Source organism: Ambystoma mexicanum, chromosome 6q (genome assembly GCF_040938575.1).
Source record: "Ambystoma mexicanum isolate Mex_15411 chromosome 6q, UKY_AmexF1_1, whole genome shotgun sequence".
In the NCBI taxonomy this organism is placed as follows: Eukaryota; Metazoa; Chordata; class Amphibia; order Caudata; family Ambystomatidae; genus Ambystoma; species Ambystoma mexicanum.
Window position 1 is genome coordinate 488,861,295 of NC_090937.1, and position 25,343 is coordinate 488,886,637.

At 46.5% G+C, this 25,343-nt stretch overlaps 1 protein-coding gene across 2 annotated transcripts in view; it reads right to left on the minus strand.

Annotated features, from left to right (window-relative positions):
• Positions 1-24,443, minus strand: part of LOC138516121 (TRAF-interacting protein with FHA domain-containing protein A-like) — a 62,632-nt gene extending 38,189 nt beyond the window's left edge. The window contains exon 1 of one of the 2 annotated variants that reach the window (XM_069630977.1): positions 24,247-24,443. The gene's annotated coding sequence lies outside the window, so the exon portion shown is untranslated. Of the gene's footprint in view, positions 1-23,883; positions 23,966-24,246 lie in introns of those variants that run through there. The other variant, XM_069630978.1, reaches the window with a different exon arrangement.
• Between the last annotated feature and the right edge of the window lie 900 nt (positions 24,444-25,343).

The following is a 25,343-nucleotide window of genomic DNA, read 5'->3' on the forward strand; positions in this document are numbered from 1 at the left end:
CCCCCAATTCCACAAATAAGTATTTTCGGATCTTAGATGAAGGATTGGCAACTACATCATTGCCTGGCTCTAGTAACCAATTAGCCTCCTCTCCTTGCTCCATAGCTACAGATAACGTCAACTCATTACTGAACTTATGTCTGAACCTACTAAGAGACTCAATAGGAGTATTGAAACTGCAACTTGAGTCTCTTCAGAGGTGTTCGATAATACAATTGGGACTAATCTTTCTGCTACACTTGACTTGTCAAGATTAGGAGACTCCAGCAAATCGGAATTAGATACAAAATAATACTACCAACAGCGACAAGGGTATTTCTCCCATGCATTTCTCGCGCCGTGACAGTAGATGCTATCTTTGCTTTATGTTCCTCCATGGCAAAAGAACAAAGAGATCTCAAGTTAGTAGTTATTATTTTAGCCCAGATCGATCCTCGTGGGAACGCTACTCTGTCCACACTTCTACTCCGTGCTCTACACAAAACTTGAAATGGGGGGGGGGGGGGGTACTGTACCTCACATAAGACTGACGAGGATGTTTCACCTGTAAACTTCGAGGAAGTCCCATATAGGCGAAACATCTGAGCCTTTTAGCACAAGGCCTAAGTCAACTGAAGCTATAGCTACTACCAATCCGGCACAAGAACCAGAGGAAAATGGAAACTCTCCCGAAGTTGCTACCTCTAACTTGTGAAAAAGAAAAATAGGGAAAGGGAAGAAATTAACTAACACTTATAATATACAGAAAACTATTTGTAAAGCTGCGGAAACATGACGGTCAGAAAATTCCATCGAAGAGGCGCTTGGATTGGGGTTGAAAGACTGAGTTACAAATGTTCGAGGTAGAAAATACTGAAGATAATTTTTTCTAAATGACCTTCGATCTTATCTCCCCTGAACATTTCTGACTTGGCCAAACCCTGGAAATTGGGCTCTAGTGGAATTTTTATCTCCCATAGTGGTGGAAATTCTATGTGCAAACTTTGATTTACTACAAATATTCGGATTTCATTCAATTATTAGCGAAAAGCATAGCTTATTTGCTACTCTGACTGAAATTATCTTACCTGTTCTAAATAAGACTTCAGATACTGAACCTGGTCACGTAACTGTAAGAGCAAGCCTTCTATCTTGCATTGTAAAGACTAAAGTAGTCAATCAAGCACAGGGGTCAGTGGAACGCTGGATTCATGAAATGATGGGGGAAGTATCCCCATGATTCGCCTTGACAAATCATTGTACATTTTTAGCCTGGAATGCCAGGGGCTTTCGCTCATTCCTGTGTTCCAGATGGGGTCTTGAAATTTGGCTAGTGACCTCTTTGTGTTAGAAGAAACATTCTCTACTAGTGAATTCCTGGTAGATGTATTTAAAATCGTCCACTCATTTGTGATTGCCTCTAGGAGCAGTAGACCTATAGGAGGCCTTGGCATTGGTGCAGAGACACATCTCTGTCTACTCTAGAGGTGGGCCATCTGAATTTCTTTGTAATGAGCACCATATTAGGGGTCCTCTCTCCACCTTTAAAGGGGATATTGGTAATTAACCTATACAATCCTCTGGGGGGGGGGATACAGATGCTTAACATCCAACGCAAAATAACACATTATACATAATTGGAATGCCATGATACAGGAGAGAAATGTGGTAAGTTAGGTGACTTCAATGATAGAAATATCAAACAATTTAATGAGGGAGAAAATATAGAACATACTCCTCACTTTGCATCTAACGAATTGCAGGAAGCTGCATGGAATTGACAAAGGGGTAATAAGGCGATAGATTGGGTGGAATTCCTAAATGAATTAGACATGGGGTATATGAATATGTCTCAGGGGAAAGGAGATGCCAAGAACTATACCTGGTCTAATGGCAAGATGAACTCACATCTGGATTACATCTTTGCAACGCCCTCCATTAGAAACACCTCCACTGTCATTGAAGTCAATTATGACGGCCTTAGTGACCATGCTGCCCTTGCGTGGAATCTAAGTTATGAATAAGCAGACATCTCCTGCAGAGTGGTCTTTCATGTAGAATCTAATATCGGAGGAAATAGGCTGATCTGGAATGCTGAGAACATCAATAAATTTAATTCTGAGTTAAAGAGGAATAATAACGCAATAGAGCACTTAATGAGAAAACATGATTGGAATACAAGATAACATTGCCCGTATATGAATTAAAAAAAAGGGTGGATACACCTGTAGGATAATGGGGTTGGAACTTTTTGATGCTAAAATTGCAAAAAGGAAAGAGGAGTTTCGTAGAGATGTTAGAGCAACACAGCAATAAATCTGTCACGTGAGAGAGAGATTGTGTTAATTTAAAAACCCACTACAAGAACTGGCTTTGACACCATCAAAACAGCATGACTAACACCAACTGGCTTTTCCTCCTTAAATTGATGGACTCCTGCTATAGAATCTTTGCTGGGCTAATTTTGGAAATCTTGAACATATGGGTATAAGAAAATGGGATTGCTGCCTCCATTTCAGACAGGATTTAGACAGGGCTGCAGCACATCCCAGAACATCTGGGCTCTAAACTACATAATGATGAGACTAAACGACCTACAGGTAGGAGGCTCCATCTATGCTTCATAGATTACTCAGGTGCATTCAATAGAGTCTCCAGATCTATTCTCTGGGATAAACTGGAATCCTGGGAATTGATCCCAGCGTCCTCCACTTTATAAAATCCTTATACATGGATGACACGATTTCTGTGCACCAGGATTCGGAGGGCACCCTTTCATCTTCTCTTAAAATAAATACAGGCCTAAGGCAGGGATGTGTTCTCTCTCCACTATTATTTAACCTTTATATAGCAGACCTAGACAAGGCCATAAAAAGAGCGAGAAATGTTCTTCCTCACATAGGTAAAACTGCAATAACATGCAATAACATGGATGGCATATGCTGACGATACCATCCTGTTCGATTATATGCCTATAGCACTGGCCACCTATGCTTCTCGTAACAATATGAACATTAAAACCTCTAAAAATAAGGTTATGATATTCAGCAAAAGACATCAAGACACTACATTTTGCTTGAAGTAGGAAATGGAGATTCTGGAAGTTGTCAAATCTTATATGTATCGGTGTATCCCAGTCACATCTTCCATGAACATCCCTAGCATCAGTAATTATGTCACCTGTAAGGTAATGAAACGATGCACAATAATTAAGAGTGATATAACCAAAAAAGGGGGCCAGAACATAGAAGGCAGCATTGAACTCTACGGAACGGGTATTGTACCTTGCATTATATACTCCCTGGAGATTCTCCACACAAACATGGTAAATTGGAGGGTGAAAAACCTTGTTCTATTTTGGGAGTCCCTCAGTCAGTACCGGTGGAAGCATTACGCTGTAAACTAGGCACCACATCCTTGTGTATCATGTGGCTGATATGTAGAACAGAATTCTACATCACCCTTAGGAGGGCACGTACAGACGATGTATCCCTCCTGCAAATGTTTACTAAGGATAGTGTACAATACACTCAGAATGTATTACATGAAGACCTGGAAAGAATGGTGAATAGCTTCCAGGAAGCAATTGATTTGTCCCTACCGACTGAGAATTCTTATCTGTTTTTCTCTGCAGATCTGAAAAAGAAAGCTCTAATATAGGACCGCTCCCAAAACGTTAACAGATTAGGATTTAGGAAGAGGTACAAGGAATTTTCCCCCCAAGGCTTTTGCCCCGGTTTACCTTGTCCACACTTAACTAAGTCATGTACTAATAAAATGAAATGATATTTTATTTATGTCGCGCTCGTACACAAGTGTTTCAGAGCGCGACCAGGCAAAGGGAGGGGAACAGGGGAGAATAAAAACAACGATCTTACTAGGCCCAGTGACATTGAGAACGTGCAAGTGCATGGGAAAGGGAAAAGGGGGAAAATGCATGGAAGGGGGAAGAAGTTGAAAGTGCAGAACAGAGGAGAGAACAGAATAAATAATAATAAGTCAAATAAATAAAGGCTATAAAGAGTGGTAGTGCAGCCAGCAAGTGGCAAGTGCTAGGTTAGTCAGATAGGGTATATCTGATAAGTGCAGAAGAAAAGTGGGTGGGGGCTGTATGGGTACAGATACAGACCACAGTGCAAGGCGTGGCCCGGAGGCAGTGCAGGAAGGTGGCAGGATGAGCAGGTACCTGGGACTGAAGGACAAAGGGTGGCCATGTGCACAGTGCCAAGAGAGAAAACAGATCAGCGGGGGAGAAGAGGGGCAAAGGCAGAAGTGAAGAGAAAGGTCTAGAGGTGCTTCCGGAACCAGAGATGGTTCTCCTCAAGTTTCAAGGTGGCAGGGAGGCTGTTCCAAAGGGAGGCTCCAGCCGAAGACAGATCTAGCCCCAGCTCGTATCTTTGAAAAACGACTGACCCTGAGGGAGTTAGAAGTAGAGGAGCGAAGGGCTCGAGAGGGGAGGTATTTACGGAGGGATAGTTGAAGGTATTTTGGACCCAGGCCCCAGAAAGCCTGGGTCCTAGAGATGAAAGACGCTTTATCAGTAACATGCACCTTAACATCCTCCCCACACTGGACTATATTGGAGCATGGAAGGGCATGAAAATTGAAGACAGAATGCCGTCTCTGTGGACATGAAATGGAGACAAGTAGACACATATTGACTCGTTATAATGAGTTGCATGGAATATATAGGACGAGCTACGAGAGATCTGCCAGCACCTAGCTAGAACATAAATCGGACCAGTTTTGGAGCACTTTGTTTGGAGCCGAGTCTTTGGTTATCAGTGTAGCAGTTTTCCATGTTTGGAAGGAGTGTATTAGAATTATTGAGAATGCGAGATGAGACTATCGTGGATCTTCTTTTGGATGTATTTTTGGGATTGAAGCTGGCTCTCCCTTTTCCTTTTTTTCTTAATTTGAGAAGTTGTATGCAATCTGTTAAATGAAATTAGAAAATGTGCTTTTAACTTTATAGTCTGATTAATAAATAGTTATGAATTTTATATTTTTTTTAGATATCAAATAGTGTCATGTTTATTTTTCAATACTGTATAGTGTTTAAGGTAAGAAATGTCTAACCAATATAACACTTAATAAAAAAAAAAAACAAATTCACATAAAGACATTTTTACCAAGAATACTTAGGAAAAATAAAGAAGTTAGTGACACACTATTGAGAACTTGCACTGATACCGTTTTGGTTTCCTGCCATCGCATCGCAATAAAGCCAGCTGAACGTAATCTAGTGACAAACCACACGATCCTATTGGTTTCCGTAAAGGTTGTTTTCCCACCCAGCCACGTAACTGGTTGGGAATTATTAAATAGAAAGGGTTGCATGGATGTCGAGCTTCCTTTGTATCGGGTTGAGCAGTTACAATTAAAATAAATCAAACGCCCACTGGAATTGCTGCACGTCATTCACTTGAAAACAAATGTACAACATGGTATTTTTAGTTTCCCGTCTTCTAGTATGGCAACAACTAGTGCCATAGCCACTTACGCTGGTTATGTCCGTGTGTTTGGGAATGTGTAATAGGACACATCTACAAGACATTTAAATAGAATGGGTCATCGGAGAAAAGCTTATATTTTTCTTCTAGTAATGGCGCTTGATGTGTGTCATGCAATGCACTAGCTGGTTCCCCAGAGAAGGTGTATATTAACTTTTTTCTTTTTTTTTTACAAAAACGCACTTTGACAGCCAATAAAAGCCAAATTCAAGTTCGGTGGCATTTATTTTGGCTGAACTGTATCTGAAACAGTGTCACCGTGCGTTGCATGGCCGCCACTGCCCTGCCCCTCTGCAAGAGGAGACAGAGGCTCGACGCACGGGTGTGGTCGAACATCGAGGATTCACAGAGCCCGCAGGCAACAACCGATAGTGTAGGCGGAAGGAATGAATCCTCTGCAGCACCGAGGCCCTGCCACACGTGGTGCGACAACGTAAACGGGGTAAGGCTAGGGGTGTGTAACTTCAAACGTTCGTAGGCATTTGTGTGCTGTAGAACGAACAGAGAACCATTATTTTCATTAAAAAGCCAAGGGAGGCGCCATGCACATTACAGGTGTCCGACTTGCCTTACATATCTCTGTTGAATGCACAGAAAAATAAAAAAAAATTCGTTTAAGGCTAGATCATGCGGAGGAAATGTCTGACTCATGTAGAGACACCCCCCAAAAAAGGTTGCTCAACTTCACACAACTACACCCTCCAAATTGCAGGCAGATCGTGGTACACCAACATGCAAGGGACTTCTTTAAAAATGCCATATCATTTGTACCGGGTGTCCTACAGCCATTTCGCCATTTAAGTACCGAGACTTTACTGGTATGAATTTGGTGGCCCCCGACTATTTCACTAAAGGGTTGTGGCCTAAGAAACAAGGGGCAGCGTTTAGTGAAAACAAATTGCGTATTTTGTTAAGCCTCATGATACGCGCGAAAACAATGACACCAAAAGTCCAGATTACAAATCACGCTCTTTGTTCTTCATTTACTTTTAGGCTCTTACAGAGTGGCCGAGTTTCTTTATGCTTATGTGAAGCACTTGGTTGGCAACCTTTTGGGAAAACACAAGATTGACCACTATACGAACTAAGTGCAAAGAGACCCAAAGAGATAAGATGATGTACCCTGGGTCAAACAACTTTCTAAGGCGAGTCCTGGGTTATGGGGGAGAATGAGGGAGGCATTCAAGCTACAGCCAGGTGGGGGAAGCATGCCGCTTGTTATATGGTCATATGATCGCCACAACAGCATGACAATGTGACCGAGCAGTTCGGCTGGACTGAACCTTTTGGGGTGGGACCAAGCTTGATTCGCATATGGCTCCCCACCCCCTTCTGTAATGCTTGTCAGACTGAAGAACAATGGTCTGGAGGGTTGCCCAGAGCAATGCCAGAGGTTAGGATTACCTCCAAACCTTCTAGCCATCACTTCTGTTTTGCACAGAGAAGAAGCATGCCCAGTACTACGATTCACTTGCCACAAATGTGGAAAGCTCAATCATTTCGCATCAGTGTGTCTTAGCTCCAGCCCCCGCAGCCAACCTGACCACAGGACTGCCAGGGTACCGGCACAGCGACTTCCGCCATGAGAACAAGCATGAAAGTGCTCATGACAGCAGAAACCACGCAAAGCCATACCAACGGAGAGACAGAGGACGAGCGCGAGCAGTGGACGAAGACAACGAAGACAGCTGCGAAGAGAAAAAAAAAAAACTCAGTGAATCGTCTCCAGACAGAACACCACGATACTGGAAATCAAGGAGAGAACGAGTACACAGGATATTGCCTGTGCAACCACGCTACAGCAAGACAAAACGGGGAAAGAACACCCATCTAACATGCATGATCCTGGCTGATGGCACACATACAAAAATGATTGACATTCGGGCCACCGTCAATGTGATGCCCGCAGTTCGCTATGGGAAGCTCTGTCCACGTCCGCCACTACAACACAAGTCAGTACAGCTGTACGCCTATGGGTGCAAGAAACCTTTGCCAGTGAAGGGCTCCTTCAACACAGAACTTGCATGCGAAGGAGAAATCACACATTTACGTGGTTGACACAGGTTTCGAAACACTTCTCAGCTGTAAGACAGCGGAAAGACTAAAGTTGATCCGTTTTCCATTTGAAGTATGCACCAGAGCGATTGAGCACCTCCTAGAAAAACATGCCAAACTATTTCAGGGCATTGGGAGCCTGAAAAACCACAGTCAAGCTAAACATTGACCCCACGGTTGAACCTCAGGCCGTCCAGAACAGGAGGGCCTGTTCCACATGAGGGCTGTGGTGGAAGCTGAACTCAAGAACCTCGAAGGCCTCAGCATGCTAGAGAAAACCACTGGGCCGATGCTGTGCGTGTCACCTATTGTGGAGACCGCGAAACCCAAGCAACCCCTAGCTGTATGGCTATGCATAGATATGCGGCTGCTGAAAATAGCAATCGGGAGAGAACGACATATCACCCCCAACATAGATGAACTTATTGCAGACTTAGCTGGGGCAACCACATTCAGCAAGCTGGACCTACGTTCAGGATCCTACGCGATCAAATTAGGCAAGGAATCGAGGTATATTACAACCTTCTTATCGGCCTGCAGTGATATCAGCGCCTCACTTTGGGTTCTCCTCCGCAGCCGAGGCCTTCCAACACGAGATCAGAAAGGTACTGTAAGACCACCCAGGCGTGACCAACAACAGCAATGTTATCCTGGTCTATGCAAAAACCAACGGTGAACAGGACTCCTGACTCACGGCGATGCTCCAACGTCTGGAGGACTCTGGGCTGACACTACACACAGAGAAATGTGAGTTTGAGAAGAAAACGCTCAGCTTCTTCGGATAGGTGTGTTCAATGAAAAAGGTGCATCACCAGACCCGAACAAGGTAACGGGTATCAAAAACGCTGAGGTAGCCAACCTCACTGAGGTTTACAGTTTCCTCAGGATGGCCACCTACTGCGGGAGGTTTATCCCAGACCTGGCCACGATGGCGACGCAACTGAGAGAACTCATCAAAGCCCATGTCACCTGGGAGTGGGGAGAAGCACATGATGAGCATTCCAAGGCATCAAAGACTCCCAGTTAGAGGATGCCATTATGGCCTTCTTCGACACTGCCCGGGAAACGGAACTGCTTGCTGATGCCAGCCAGCTAGGACTAGGCACTGTCCTAACACAGAAAGACCAAGAAGGGATCGGGATCCGTAGCATTCGCAAGTAGACCACTGACACCCACTAAGAAAAACTGCCCACATCGCAAAGGAAGCCCTAGCAATCCTGTGGGGGTGCTGGCATTTCCATGTGTACATCTGGGGAAACCCTGTTAAAGTCTTTACGGACCACAAGCCACGGGTACCAATATTAAAAGGCTCCGTCCCACACCCTCCGGCACGTATCGAGCGCTGGATGCTATAGCTACAACAGTTCGACGTTGAAGCCCAGTACCATGCAGGGGCTGACAATCCAGCAGACGTCTTATCGCTGCACCCTCGACCAGCGACCCCAAAGGAGTGCAAAGCGGCATTGGAAGCAGAAGAGCACCTCAGCCACGTCAGCGCGTGTGCCCGGCTGAAAACGATGCGGCTACGAGACATTGTTGAGGAAACAGCCAAAGACACCTGTCTGTAGATTACCAAAGAAGCAATCCTTATGGGGGAATGGAAGAGCTACCTAATGTCGATCTCACACCACATGGTGAAGGCCCAAGCAATGTTGCAGAGCCCATTTGGCATCCACCACGAACTGTCTGGCTCTCCGGAAGGACTGGTGCTAAAAGGACACCGGATTGTTATCCTGGCGAGCTTGGAGGAAAGGGCGCTACTCCTGACCTAGCACATGAAGGACATCAAGGGGTAGTTAAGACACAAGCTGTTCTGAAATCACGAATATGGATGCAGCACATTCAACGAAAAGTATTAGAAGTGGTGGAGGCGTGTGCTGCATGTCAAGCCTCCCGCAGCCTAAGCCCACCAGAACCGATCGCTAGAGTCAACAGCCCTCCCCGCAGAGGTGGAACCCGATCAATAGTGACTTCTGCACCATCGCGAATTAGACATACCTCTAGTAGCGGTGGACAAAGTCACCCGGTACCCAGAAGTGGAGCCAGTGTGCTCCACCGATGCAGAATCAGTGACAACGACACTGGAAAAGATGTTAATCGTCATGGCACCCCTACTACAGTCAAGAGCGACAACGGACCGCCCTTCAAGAGTCGGCAGCTACAGAATTTGTTTGACAACTTAGCCATCCGTCATAGGATAACGCCGTACTGGCCACAAGCCAATGGAGATGCAGAAGAGTTTATGGCGGCAATAAACAAAGTGGTAAAAATTGCCAAAGACAAAAGTAAACCATGGCTCCCGGAACTATACAGTTTCTTTGCCCATACCGCCAAACCCCCCTCTCATAAAAACATAGGTGAGCCCAGCCACCCTCATGCTCGGAATCGCGATCCAAGTAGGGCTCCCTTTACATCATACCTGCCTCCTGTAGATGCGGAAAGAGTAGAACAACACCACAGAGTGCACAACAGGAATGAGAGCCAAGCACGGCAAGCCACCCCGAGCACACTTCAGGTGTGCGACATGGCGCTAGTGAAGAACTGGCGCCGCCGGGGAAATTAGCTCTCACATATGAATCACAACCACGGACCATTCTGGACAAGAATCATGGCATGAAGACACAGGCCTTGGAAATGATTAAAAATCCCTCTAGGCCTGCAGGGCGAGTTCCTTAGTTTACTTACTCGACCTAAGAGAAATGCGCTCACACAAGGGGAAGAGAAGAAAGGTAAGAATGGGGAGTTGGGAGAGGTAATGGGGAAGAAGTTGCCATATATGGGCATAACAAAACCTCTGGAGTTGCATGTGATCCAGAAAATAGAAGATAAGATATGGAGGGGCGTGTTTGTGGAAGCAGATAAGTTACCACACAGAGGTGAGGGGTAAGGAGGGGTTTAAAGAGGCAGGAGGAGGATAGGATACAGAGGGTCCCATTAACTATTCAGAATTGGACGTTAGCCGTTATCATAAATGTGAGCAGTATCCTGAAAAGGTGTTTGGTGCTATTTAAGTATATGGACGCGATTAGGAATGAGTTTGTGAACATGGTGGCTTGGCGTGGTTCAGGTATGAAGAATTTAGAGCATGGATGGAGGAAGATAACAGAGTTGTATGGGGGCTGGATATGGATCTTTGGCTACACTGGGTGGCAGTGATACACACTGCCCTCGCCACTCATAAAGTGGCTTGCCGTTACCTTACCGGCCCCTTCCTCGGCTGCCTCACACAGGGTGGAGACAGGAGGTAGAGGACCACAGACCATGGCATGCTGGGCCTTTAATAAAAGGTGTGTGCTTTAGAGCCGTCTACAAGTTCAGGGACGAGTGCAGCAGGTGTGAGGGACAGCACCCAGCTACACAATGCTTCAAGGCCATCGATAAGGGGGCTGGGGGCTACCAACAGAGGGCAGAACACTGGAAGAGGCATTGTGGGAAAAGGCTATACGCCAGTTAAGGTGGGCCCGTTGCTGGAATTGTATCCGGCTAGGGATAGTGCACAGGTTTTGGGTAAGGGTTTACAGTGGGGTTTTGGTTGTGTTACCAGGGCTCAAGTTGCAGAGAATTAGGGGTCGGCTAGGGAGAGGCTGGAGGTTGTGGAAGAGAAACTTGCAAAGGAGGTTGCAGCGGTAAGAGTTGTGAGCCCATTTAAGGTTTGGCCGGAGAAGGATATGGTTACACTCAGGGTTTCGCCAAAGAAGGTGGAGGGGGAATTCAGGATCACACACCATTTATCCTGGCTGGAAAGGATGTTGGTCAATTATTTAATTGTGGACCAAGACTGTACTGTAGTGAAGTGTGATATTAAGTTGGCATTGCTGCTGGTGCATCTGTAGGGTTGTTGCCTGCTTGGGATTTCATTCCAGGACGAGATATAGGTTGACACGGTACTGCAAATGGGGTGTCCAATATCGTGCACATTATTTAAGCGTTTCAGCACATTTTTGCAGTGGTGCTTCTCTTTTGAGCAGATTTTACATTATCTGGATGATTTTCTGTTAGTTGGGAAGGCGGTGGTGCTGGGTAAGCGTGGAATACTGTTAATTGAGTTTATGGTTCTAATAGAGGAACTGGGGGTGCCCCTGGTGGCCTAGAAGATGGAGGGCCCGGCGACAGTCTTGATCTTCTTGGGCACGGAGGTGGACTCTGTTGTTATGATGGCAAGGTTTCCAGCAGAGAAGGTGGGAAAGTTGTCCAACATGGTGTCAGCTACTGCAGCAACATGGAAGATGGAGCTCAGGGAAGCACAAACGTTGATAAGTCACCTACATTTTGTATGCAAGCGGATAGCTTTGGGGCAGACTTTTTCTAGGAACATGGTCAATGTCAGGGGCCAAGATGCCGCACTACAGAGTGAGGTTGTCAGGAGTGGTGATGGAAGATTTTACGGTCTGGCTGGCATTTTTAGAATGGTACAATGGAGTGCCTATGTGGCTTCGAGGGGAACCGGAGCGCTGGAAGGTGCAAATATTTCCAGATGCTTCAGGAGTGGGAACGTTTTGAACAGGATTGGAAGTGAAGGTGGTGTGTAGTGATGTGGCCATAGCAGTGAAAGGGTGAAGGGCCCAGCACAGTGTTTCTGGTGTTTTCCCCATTGGTGGAGAACCTGACCCTCTGGAGGTGGGCAGAGCAATCAGACAAGTAGGTTAATTTCAAAGTGGAGTGGTTGAGGTCATTAACAGTCAGTCAGCAAGGGACGACAAGTTTTTGCATAGGGGTGTTTGCACAACAACATTATGTTAAGAGCAAGGCATGTGCATGGGAAGAATGACAGTATAGTGGAAGCCATGTTTCATTTCCAGTAGGAGGGGTTCTGTGGGTTGCCTCCGGAGGTGCATTAGAACGGATTTAAGATTCCGGAAGGTGTATGGCAACTGGGAGATTGAGGGCCCTGAAGCTGGTGGAGAAGTTGCTGTCAGCAAGTTCTTGGTCGACATATCAGAGAGCGTGGTTGGAGTTTATAAAAAGGGGGGGCAAGGGGCAGGGCAGGTAAGGAGGATGTAGAAGAAAGGAGGGACGACATGGTAGCATGCATGCGAACGTTGATGTAAAATAATATGTAGAGGGTAATAATTTCAGTTAAGTTAGCTGGTATTTCCTTTTATGGTAAGTGGTTCAGGGTTTTGTGGCAAGACAGGGTGAAATGGTGAAGAGAATGTTGGAGGTAAAGGGTGGTAGAGAGAGGGGGCAGAATGTCTATGTGTCACTGGGGAAGGGATGCTGGCCGAGTTGCTGGTAAGGTTGCTGTGGTAGATGGGGAGAGTTTGTTTGTCAACCTGGGAGGCAGTTATGTATAGGGTATGCTTCGCGTGGATGTTTTTAGGGGGATTTCAGGGTGTCAAGAGTTGGCTTTGACGAAAAGTAGCTGGGGTTTAACTTGGGAGGAGGCGAGTCTTGCGGGTGTAGGGCAATGCATTTTGTCGAGGAGGCCAAAAGGGAGACCAGTGAGCAAAAGTGGAGTGGATTTTAGGCCAGCTTAATTGTAACACACACAATCTGGTGTCCCTCTCCCTGGCTATACGTTTTCCTGCAGCAACTCTGAGGAAATTCAACCAGCTCCAAGATGGGTGTCAGGCGGCTTACTTTGGAGTTGATTGGTCCCAACATCTCAAACGGAGAAGTCGTCCTTGCAGGGGCTTCTCTGTCGATGCGAACTTGGCGTTTCGGCACTGCAGCAGGGCTTCACCGGGCAAATCAACGGTCCAGGAGGTGCAGCAGGTGTCCTCTTCAAGCTCTTCTTGGGTTCCTTCGTCCAGTGGTCGACTCTGCCTTCCAAGCCAAAAGACTCACCTTTTATTCAGTTCTCTCCCATTCAATCCAGCCTAGCTGTCACTCACCCAGCAGGGTGGCTGTTCTTGCCGGACAGTCAGCCAGCCAATCACCAAAGAGTGCATTTGGGTCTCCTAGGAGACTAAGCACAGGGAGTTTCTGGCACCTCCCTCACTTCCTGCCAACCCCAGACACTCTGGAGCCAGAGGCGGGTTTCACTCAGAAATCCTGCCAAAAGGCAAAATGAACAAAGAGACCAAACCTGGTTTGGCGCGCAGAGAAACTCTCTAGAATGACCTTTCCAAAAAGACATGGCGAAAAACAAAGACCGGGGACCATTTTGTCAAAGATGGCTTTGCGCCATTTTGAAAAAGATGGCTCCCATGGTTAGCATTACCGGAGCTGCGAACAGCCGCAGTAAATGCAAACCATGGTAGTTTGGAACGAAACCACTGCCACCAGCCATTCTGTGAGGAAAGGGTAACATGAAAATGATACATGAGCAGTTAGACACAGGGGATACTAAGTAACCCCTCCAGCACTGTATTGTAAGATATTATTATTTATTTTTATGTCTTGAATAGTGCCCAAACCCTGGGGTGCCAAGGTGCTTTAACTTGAAAGGTTACAGTGATAGAAACAAAAGTGCTTATGGTTACAACATTAATTCAAAATGCACAGTCATAGTTAGTGGTCAGATATATGGTGCCAGCCACATATTGCATGGCGGCAACTACATATATATGCAAGGTCAAAGTCAGATGGCACGTATATGGTGCCAGTCACATGTTGCGTGGCGGCAGCAGGACATATATATGCAGGGTCATAGTCAATGAGCAAAACATGGTGCCAGTCACATGTTACATGGCGGCAAATGTAAGCTGGTCATAATTAGGTAAAGTACATGGAGACTGCTGTTATTACATGTTATCGACCCAGGTTGTGCTGGGTCTAGCAAGTACACTGCTAAGGAAAAAAAATCTCACTTTACTGTTTGGGGAAACAGTAGTTTATCCCAGAGAGGTATTTAAACCTTGGGTAATCTAAAAGACTTCCCTGTGTCACTGCACTGAAGGGGCTGTGTGACACAATGTTAAAGATGATGCCTATGGAGTTTGTTAGACTCCATAGCCAAAAGAAACACAGAGGTAAAATTCACATAAAATACATGAGAGAGTGGGAAAAAAGGGTCTCACTCTCTCTAGGTAAAAAAAATAAAGTCCTCAAACTCCAGCAAAGTTGCTGGGGGGTCTTTAAGGTGTAGGTAATTAGCAAATGTTTGAGCATTCCCCCTAACAGTGACTGGCAGATCCAAGGAGCAGACCAGGTGCACCTAGAGCTTGGTTAACCAAGAAGGGGTCTGTTTTAACTGGAAAATGTCTCCCCTCCAGCCAGCCAAGGAGTTACAGTTAAAAGGTGCACAGTTTCTCACCTGTCTTAGACACAAAAGTCTCCCATCTGACAGGTCAAGACGGAGGTAAAAATGCTCTGCAAACTCCCCAAACAAGATAGTGGCTAAGGGTCCAGGAGTTGATAGCTGCTGGTGTCTTCGTTACCCCTTGCACTCAGCTTCACCTTCATTTCTTACTGTCCCATCTGCACCGCCATTGGTTGCCTTTGCCAATAGATTTCAAGGCACAGGTTTTAAATGACTCCAGTTGAGGCAGTTCCTTCAATGGTGGTTCGACCTTACGAATCTTCTCAGGGGGATGCCACCAGAGTCCTCCTTCTCCAGTGGTTCTCACCACGGATGTCAGCAGTCTAGTGTGAGCTCTCTCTTTGAGGTATGCCACCTCAAGGGAGGTAAGGACTGCAAGAACATCCCAGGCTTGCCAACTATAAAGAGTCAAGGCAGTCCAGGAGCGCCTGAGGTTTTTCTCTGCCCAGATCAAAAGGTTTCCCAGGTTTGGTTTGGTCGAGCAATACCATGCCTGTGGCATACATCAGTCAGCAAGAAGGGACTTATTCGGTCTCCTTTGAGAGTGCGCTTGCAGCAAGGGGGAATGGGCAAAAATAAATCTGCTCCATCTCTCTCAGCATCCTACATGAAAGGGGTGAAGAACGCAAGGGTGCATACACTGTGTCCGAAATTCCTGTATCTCCTCCTGAGCCCAGGCGAATTTGCCCAATAACTCTTATGCTAGGACATCCAACCGTGGAAGCGTTTGCATCCATAGACAATTCTTTGGTAGTCCACTTCATATCCAGGTTCCCGGATCCAAAGGCTTTGGGACAGAGGTCCTCTCAACTCCCTGGCCACAGGTATTCCTGTAAGCCTATACTCCAATTCCCCTCCTCTCGAGGGTCGTGTGCAGAATAAGGAATTCTCTTTGCAGTGTTGCACTGAAACTCCCTCCTAGCCCAAGAGAACCTTTTCCGTCTGCCACCTTAGACTGGCAGCAGCTCCTCCTAAGGGTTCCCTCATCTGTGTTGTTTACTGATCTATGCCTGCAGAACAACTGATGCTGGGCAAGATGGTCATGAAAAGGAAGGGGCTTGTCAGACAGGGCTCCACAATGGCTGCGGGTTGGAGGGAAAGAGGGTCTCTTCTATCCATGGGGCCAGACAGCAGTCCACTGTATGGGCATACGACAGACATTGGGTGAACGTCTCAATCTGGTGCAGATCCAAAGGGATCCTAACCATCGAATGTGGGGTTCACATTATCGCACAGTACCTTCAGGATAGGAGCACGGCAATTATGGTGGTAGCGCGCCCCTGGGAGAGCCTGGAGCAGAAGGTTTCCTTGGTGGCCAGGATGCTTAAAGGTTTTTCTTGCTACATCTAGAATTAGATTTCTAGTTCACCTCTGAGGCCTGCCCTGGGTATCCAGGTTGCTCCAGGGCACATCATAGGAGCCTTTGGACTGTGCTGACCGCACGCTGATCAGGCTTAAATCAGTTTTCGTGAAGGCCATAACATCTGCCAGAAGGATCGGGTTAGATTCTGGTTCTCCTGTATTCCACTCTGGATTTTCCAGTTTCGGTCTATGGTTCAGCAGGCAGAGGGCGCAAGGCGTCTCAATTGGTCCATTAGCAAATGGCTGAAGGAAGTGATCTGCTTCAAACATTATTTGGTGGGGAGCCCTCCCCCGGGTGGCGTTCAGCGATGCTCCACAAAGTGTAGGTCTACCTCATGGCCTAATAGGGCTAGTGCTCAGGACATCTCTAAGACAACGACTTGGGAGTCTCCATTTATGGTCGACCAAAGGCTTCATCTTCCCGGACAGCCAGATCAGGTCTTTGCACTTGCCGTCCTGCAGGCTGATCAGCCACACTAATCTTTGGGCAAAAGCTTTCACTGGCTGTTAAGCATACTGGTGTGTTTTATCATTGACTAAGGTTGGCTTGATCTAGTATTTGGTACACTTCAAATTAATGAGTACTGGGACGAGGAAGAAGGGTGTGGGGGTAATAGCTTTATCACTTATGGTAATCTTCCTTACCCCTAGTTCTGCTCTTCATCACAGTACTTATGTGCAGAGATAATCCCTCGTGGCAGGCATTTGTTTCAAACGTCTTAGTATCGGCAGTATGCTATGGTAATGTTGGAGGCGCCAGGTGTGTCGGGGGAGGGGGGGATGCTGGCGAGTTACAGGAAACTTAAGAGGTTTACAATGGCGTATTTTTAGCATCTTCCATACTAATCATTCCTCCGTTCTCAAGGAGTCTTTGGGTTCACTGACGCACACCTACTCATCCTTAAATTCAAGGTACTGGGAAATGTAGCCAACAGTGGGCAACCCAAGACATTGGTGAACAGTTATGCAACTCCGATCGTGCACTCCTCTAGGAGAACAAGACAACCCTGTGCACATGGCACATTCTTTGGAGATCTGTCAACATTGATTTATGCACATGCAAGACAGTGTATGGACCCCAGGGCAAACCACTGATGGCTGGCTCCATGGTCATGTCCCATCTTACAAACTTAAAATGAATAATTTGCAAACAGCAAATTTGGAAAAGTGTAGTGGATTGGTAACATGCAGCAGCACTTCTTTCTGGATTTGGGGGAGGTGGGGCCTGTCCTATAAAACAGACTGTAAAAGGATGCTTGTGATGCAAAATTAAAACAGGGAATGGGAAGCACTGACCAAAGATGTTTGCCAGATCGGCTGGGCACGACGAGAAACCTGCCAATCTCTGTGAGGGGGGCAGGGAGGTTTGCTTTCTCGTTTTGGGATTGTGCTTACACCCATTTGACTAACCCATCCATACAGTAAAGGTCTGGTATGCGAATAGCCCCAAAAAGTGTCCCTACCTAAGATAATGGAAAATGGGGTGTTCTTCTGAGTGCTTTTGTTTACGTCAAAATCAAAGAATGTGCCACAGGGCCACATATGCATGTATTTTCCAAAGTTCTGCAAAATGCTGCTCCTTGCAACAGTTAACACTGCAGCTGGGGAACAATAGGGGGGTAAACGTCTGTTCTGATCTAGCACGGACGAGCCAGCCTGACACTCTTCCCTGCAAGGAGAGTTTAGGGAGCAGTTTCTCTACTCTAGAACGGGCTTTAAATGTGTAGTGTCTTGTCCTAATCTGCCGGAAGATTGAATGTGGTATATGTGATGTCAGCTGTGTGGCTGAGAGTGTTCCAAGAGTGGCAGTCGAGGGATGGGAGATGGAAGAACCGGTAAGTCAGCAACAGTGTAGTCTCCTACGTGTACCTTCTTACCTATAACTGCTGCCACCTGCATACTTGCCCCAGGGTGGATACTACCTTTTGGCGAAGACTGGTACTCGGAGGCTGTGTGGGGGGAGGAGGGTGTGGCAGCCAGTGTGCTGCCGTCCGCCCCAGGACTGACGCACCATCTCTACAATGCTTTACTTCACTTACCTCTCTAGAGTGAAGCTTCCTGCTCTGGAGTTAAGCGGGATCCTGTTGGCCATGAAGTGTCGATCATGCAGAGGCGGGCCCTTCAGTATTATGAAAGTGAGCCCAGTCGAGAAGGAGCTGCAGGACTAAGTGGCAGTGCTTATACAGGGATCGAACTGGTGAAGATGATCCATGCATTGAAGCAAATGTAACATCAAGGGCGCTGCATCCGTCTTGCTCTATCAAGTTGAGGAGAAAAATATATGCTGGCGAGGTACAATAGAAACTGATTTAGCAGGGGTGAGTCGAGGGAATAGGGTGCTGATGGAGTGTCTGAGGTTAAAGAAATAGTGGTGGTCTCCATTGTGGTAGGGGCAGTGGCACCAGGATGCCAGGCATTGGAGCCCTGCCACAGGCCAGCTGGCAGATCTGTCAGCTCGACAGTCGTACTCAAAATAAGGGCGCCAGAGCGGCACATGTGGTACACATAACATGGTTGCATGTGACACCACTGCTCTGACATGAAACGGGAAGTCGCACGGAAGATGATCCTCCACGTGAGAGGAACATATGGAACATATCCTGGATTCTGTGGTGTAACTGTGAATCGCAGCCTCTGCAAACTCAGAAAAGTTCAGGAAATGTGTGGTCTTAAAATAAATTGCTTCTGTTCCGGTTCCAAGTAGATCTCCCTGCTCCCCATGGTGACAAACAAAATCAGTCAGTCCAGACCATCCCCACACCCCACCCTCTTCATCCGTACACTAACTCCTCACTAGTAAAGTCTTGCATCCTTAGACCTCCCACACCCCTACTGACTTCCTCGCAGGTCCAGTGTAGTTAACATCTTTAGACCCTATCCATTTTCTATCAACAAACATGCTGTTAATTCTTGCACGTCACAATCCGGGGGATGCCCATATGGCTAACCTGCCCAGTCGGTACCAACCACAAACAACTTAGATATTTTCATATCGACACACAGGTAACAGGTACTTCCGACCTGCATCCATCAACACCAAAGGTTTCTGCATCTACCTTCCCACCATCAGACTAACACATCCTGCCCGCCATGCAAAGCAAGGCTAACATTAATGGCAGAAGAGAGCTATATAAGACCCCTTTACATTACATTTACTATTACCGTCTGATCCATGCTGGCAAGTTTAAACTTGAAAAAGGTACAATTATTCCAAGAAATGCTACAGCTTTGGAAAGTTAGACTGATTTTGCCCAAGTTCCAGAACCAGTTGAGTATATGGTCCTAGAAAGATTCATCATGTGTCCCAGAATGTTTAGTAGAGTGGTGTAGTCAATGGAGTCGAAGCCTGCAGAGAGGTTGAGGAGTACGAGCAGTGCTGTGTGTCCTGTGACTGTGATGCTGTGGAGGTCATAAAGAATGTGCAGAATAGCCGTCTCGGGGCTCTGTGCAAGCCGAAACCCAGATTGAAATGGGTGGAGTAGGTTGTTTGGGGGTGATGGGTTTGTTGCAGTTGGGTAGTTACAAAGTGTAACTGTGACAATGGTAGTAGGTAACATTGTATGGGTTGTGGGCAACACAAAGAACGCTGTGCCATTTTTGAAACATTTCAACTGCTGACTGATAAATATCTAGGGGGTGCGGGGGGGGGGTGATTTTCTCCAAGAACACATTGAAGAGGAGATTGGCAATTAAACTGGAAGGTACAAGTCGAATGTAACTCCTCCAATGGAACAAACCCTAGAAGAAAGAGGGAAGTGATGCGGTTACAGATCCCACCACCAAATGTATAGAGAAGGCAATGATATCAACAAATTAAATATACACAGGCGGATTTTGGACAAAGAACATATGGATTTTGAATTATAAATGTACATGTTATTGATTAATATAGAGTCATGGATGCCTAGATAAAGCCCAGAGTGGGCGAAACATTGGCACGTGCACCAATGAGTTGATGACAAGGATTTTTGGAGCAAAGATTGTAATTTAACATTAGTGGTAGTGAAGATCCGCAGCAGAAGGGCTTTAGCCACAGATGTCAGAATTGTATCTTAATGATTTCAGAGCTTTAGGTGAATGAACCAAATGTATTGTTACATATACTAGGCCGTTTTGTGAAAATATCAGAACTCAATGTTCGAGATTAAATTTGTGATGTTTGCATATATTTTCTGATTCAGCATTTATGATTGACCGAGCACACCAACACCCTGGCTTTCTTTTGCATTTGAGTTGTACCTAAACTAATTGTAGAGTTACAGCCTCCAGGATATGGATGCTGCCAGTTTACAGATATTATTTACGCGTTGTTTATTAACAATGACCACGAAAGATATTGATCAAACGTAGGAGGGCGCTGTGTCATCAGAAACGCTGTTCTTATATTATCATACGATACAAAATAATTTGCTGGTTTAGACCTGTTCTACCTGGCTGAACCCGGTTAAGGTCGTCCAATGGGTTTTCAAGGGGGAATCAGCATGAGTAAGACACTAGGCTAGTCAATGCTTCTCAGGGGTACAAGACCCAGGGATGCAACGCAATGCTTTGGGTGGTGGCAGGGGGGCCTGGGACTCCTTCCAGTCATGGATGGGTGGGAAATTAAACAGAAGTATCTAGGTGAAGAAGGGACCAAAACCTCAAAGTGAAAGTTGAAACAGAAATGTGATGTTTAAGTGGCATAAATAAGGTGATGTATAGAGGGGTGGGTAGGGAGTTTTAGATTGGGGAGAGCCCTGGAATATGAATTTAGTCCTTACTCTGGCAGGAAGGGGGGGTGGAGGAGGCAGCTAGAACACCCGCGCAACAAAGAAAACCTGAAGCTGTTACTTTGTTGTGTACAGGTTCGAACTGAATCCCGGGTTTGCGCTTCGGTCTTAAGTGCATTATAAATAACCAATTATAATTATGGATCGCCTGTTAGAATTCCTGCCCAACAAAGAAGCTGTGACCTATGTTTTACCCACTAAGGTACATTGTGTGCCTGTTATTTCACTGCGGCAGGAGGGTTGGGCAGAGTTGTATGTATTCTTGTAGTGAAGTGTTGCCCAAATTACCAAGAATGTTGGTGCTGCTGAAGGGGCAAGTGTAGGCTGTCGCTGCTATGGGGGTAAACACACCGCCCTTAGACGGCTTCGGTGGTCGCCGCTATTAGCAGTAACGCTCCATCTCGACCAGAAGCTATGGGGCTTCAATTGCGAAAGAGAGCAGGAAGGGCTAGGTGGTGCTCCAGGAAAGCAGGCAGAATAGATTGGGGTTGTTTGGTAGGGACCAGAAGTGTGCTGGCGGAGGGCCGGCTGAAAGGCCCCTTTAAAAAGAGGCGGATAGATTCAATCCTCCTTTTCAGGTCCTGTTGCATCTTTGTTTCCCACCCCCAAAAATCAGGCTCAGTCAATTGCAATGTGGTAGCTTTGTTTTCATACACTACTTGTAACTATGTGTTTCGCTTTGGTATCTAGGGGTGGTTGCAGCGGAGTTACAGGGTACATCCAATAAAAAAGTGCTGGCAAGAGCCACAAAGGGGAAGCACATGCAGCCACTAGCTCAGTGAGCAGCGCTCTGGGGGACACGATCAAGGGATGCCATGAAACGCTGAGGGTAGAGCGGCCCGGATTCGTGGGTGGGAAATTAAGCACAAGCATTTAAGTAAAGAAGTGACGAAAGTGAAAGTTGAAAAAGAAGTGGCATAATGTGATGTAGCGATTGGAATTTGGTCCTTACTCAGGGTGCAGCTAGTAAGACAGCTCAGCATACAAACCCTGAAGCTCTGGCGCCGTTTATGTCTCGCCTGCAAGAAATCCCGCCTAATAATGCGGTTGCAGCCAAGTTTTACTCACGGAGATTCACTGTGTGTTCTTTTGCTGGGCTTGAGGAGGGAGCTGGGGAATCAAATGCTGGTATGTATTCTTGTGGTAAAAATGTTAGCCAAATTACCTGGGGTGTTGGTGCTCCCAAAGGGGCACACGTGGCCGGCCTGTGGCTGCTATGTGCCGTAGTGAATGTTGGCATGACAGATATATGCTTGTTGGGGCTGAGGGGGGTTGTGATGGATGAGATTGCTGGCTGGTGACATGGGTTTTGTTCGCAATGGGAGTCTGAGGGTGAGAATGTTGCAGAGGTTTGGTTGAGTGCGCGGATGCAAGTTTGCCTTTGTGTGGATTGTGGTTTCTAAAAGAAGGAGGTGCAGAGTATGTTGGTCTATTCTGCTTTCTGATTGAATGTGGAATGTGTGTGTGATGTCAGCTGTCCGGGTGAGTGTTTGAACAGTGGCATGTGGGGGATCTGAGAGATGAATAAAGTATTGGGTCGAGCCTGGCAATCTCCTATGTGTAACTCCTTACCCGTAACTTCTGCAACTATGAAACACTCCTTTTATACAACGATGGTATTCCGCCCGCTTCCTGGGCCACCTGCATACTGACTGCAGGATGGATAATACGAAATGGGATTGATGAAAATGGTGTATTTGTGAAGTGCAGTTTTCGAGAAATGTAATAAAATCCATAGGATTCACAGGCAGTTCTGAAAGATCGTTGCAACAGCCTGCCAACCTGCTGTGCTGTTTTTTGCATCTTGCCCTGCGCCTCCCAACTCACTCTATTTTTTAAAGCGTTCGACTTGTTGTGTAACAATGATATCAACAATAGGCACTCAATATTAGGATGTATTGTTGTGGTACTGGACTCATTTACTCAACTTAATATTTCAAAATTTCATATGGATCTCCTAAATTGTCAATATCACTGCATATTTCACAGCGCGGTTCCTGTAAATGACTTAAGGGAAAGCAAACGGTTTTGGGCAATGCTGCATGGGCATCCCACAAGCGAGGCAGGGTAACTGCTGTTACCATCGGCAGCTGGGAGGGGGCAGCCCCAAACCCACATGCCTGCTCCTCTCCCCCCCCCAGTTTCGGAGATAAGCAGTCTCCCCAGCACAAAAGCCAAGGAAGGGTAAGGTGCGAACAGTCATCACACCCTTCCTCCAAACAGCAAGGTGCTAAGCACCATAAGGAAAACAACCATCAGGCAGGGCACCCAGGTTCAAAGATCTGCCCCCACCAGGGGGTCTGGGCTGCGAAACACATACACAACAAAGACCCAGGGCCTCCCTGGGTCCTATAAATGAGAGCAGCATGCTCAGAGTAAACACAATCTGTTTGTGGACCCTGAATGGGGACCCAAGCAAACAAGAGGTTCACTGTTTACTCAGTGTCTTCCAAATCTTCTTGCTTCTTTACCACAGAACACACCCACCCTACAAAAAGGGGAGAAGAGAAAAAAGAAGTACAAGGCACTGTACGGTGCCCACAAGTCGTGGGACACAAGAAGGCGGCACAGGTCCGAGGGGGTAACCTCAGGACCCGGTGCTCAAAAGTATGATACCATCATGATATGAAATATTGTTATTGTCATAACCCATATCTGTACAATAAAATCCTACGGCCTTTTATTGCCAACACTTGAAACCAGTTGTGAGCCTATCATTATGGGTGAGGGTTTGGGGTTCGGCCATTACTAATGCATGCATATGGGTTCAGCAGTTATCAGCACGTGACAGACAGTGCACCTTTACAGTACTATGAACATATCTGCCCTCCTGTAGTCGGCGCCTGAACGTGCAAGGCAGCAATACCGTTTGAATTGACTAACTGAAAAGGTTGCAGATGCAGTCCAGACAAAGCAAGCGCCGTTGTTCTTATTACACTGCATCTCTGTACACAGCAAAACCGCTGTATATGCTGGAAAGGACAATCTAATCTAATCCGACCTGATCCAAGCCGCTCGTTGTTTAGTTACTGCCGTGGCTGGCAGATAACTGGCGCGCGGTCTGCAGTCGGCGGGTGGCTGCCGCCTGGTCAGGTACACATAGACGGCGAAGCAGATATGCGCCGGGCAGTCTGCTTACTGAACGTGTCCGACGTATTGGGAAAACCCCACGTTGCCACCGCCCTGACACAAAATACATGGATGACATCATTCCCCGTCCGTCCCTCCCGGCTGGTGCTGTGACTGTCACTGCGGGAAATCCCGCGCAGCTCCCCTTGCTGTAATGGCTTTTTGCGAAGCTGTCTTTAAAACAAACTGAAAAAAGTTAAATTACGGTAGAATTTTTTAGCGCGCCGCTCCTTACCTCGATCGAAAAAACCGGAGCACACCAGAGGCGGTACTGCTGACCAGGGAGCCCCCAGTCCGATACTTCCGGAAGCTGCTCCCTCTTCCTCCCCTGGAGTTACTCAGATAGCGATCAGCTGCTCTTCTTGTCGCTGTCCTAAACTATAACTGTGCGGTGCGCAGGGCCTCAAATGTAGCTACCCTCGGGCCCCTCCCAGCCACATCCTCCCTCGTCCCGACTCCTCCTCCACTGTTATTGCAGGATCCTGCTCACTGATCCCATCCCCCACCCCCTCGCCCTGCAGCACCACCACAAAAAATGTTTCGGTTTCAGCATAGGTGTGAGAAGTTTTCTATTGGAAAGCTTTTTGTGTGTTGAGGCGCATAAAACACGGCTTAAGTCGAGTGTCCACGTGGACGGAGACCCCCCCACACTTTTTTCAGAAGTCCCACACTTTTTTTCCAGATGGCACCTTAATTTGATATGCTAATTTCTGGTGACACCACAGTCAATTGGTATTTTAATGAGCCCCCCATTTTTTAATGACTTGACCCCTGTTTTGTATAGCATAGTGTGAGCGAAGTGGAGTAGTGCACTTGCTTTGAATGTGTTTAGCTTCCAGCAAGGTAGTGTAAGGGCCGGCCCTAGGATTTTCTGGGCCCTGGTGCAGCAAAAGATGTCTGGGGCTCCTTTATTTGCATTGCTGAAAATAATGTCACAAAATTAGTCATTAATATCCATGACGTTCAATATTACAATTTTAACTATAATTATTCTGGTTCTAGCAATATCAGGAGTGAGACTTATTTTGGAGTAGCTGACTGAGTGAGCTGAATAATTTGTAGAGATTGGTATCTCAAAAGAAAGTACTGTGACAAGGAAGAGCAAGTCAAAGCGTAATGAAGATCACAGGTAAGTAATCTAAACATACTTAATGTACAGCACATTCCAAGGATGTAAGGCCACGGATTGGCCCTGAGCCAGACAGGGCAAAGTACATTTGCTGCAGAATAGTGCAATCGTAACAAAGCCTGTTTACTGAGGCAGTCAGAGAAAGCATTTCCCGCAAGTCTTCAAATGTCATCACTAGGGCTCAAGTCCAGAAAAAAGTGTGG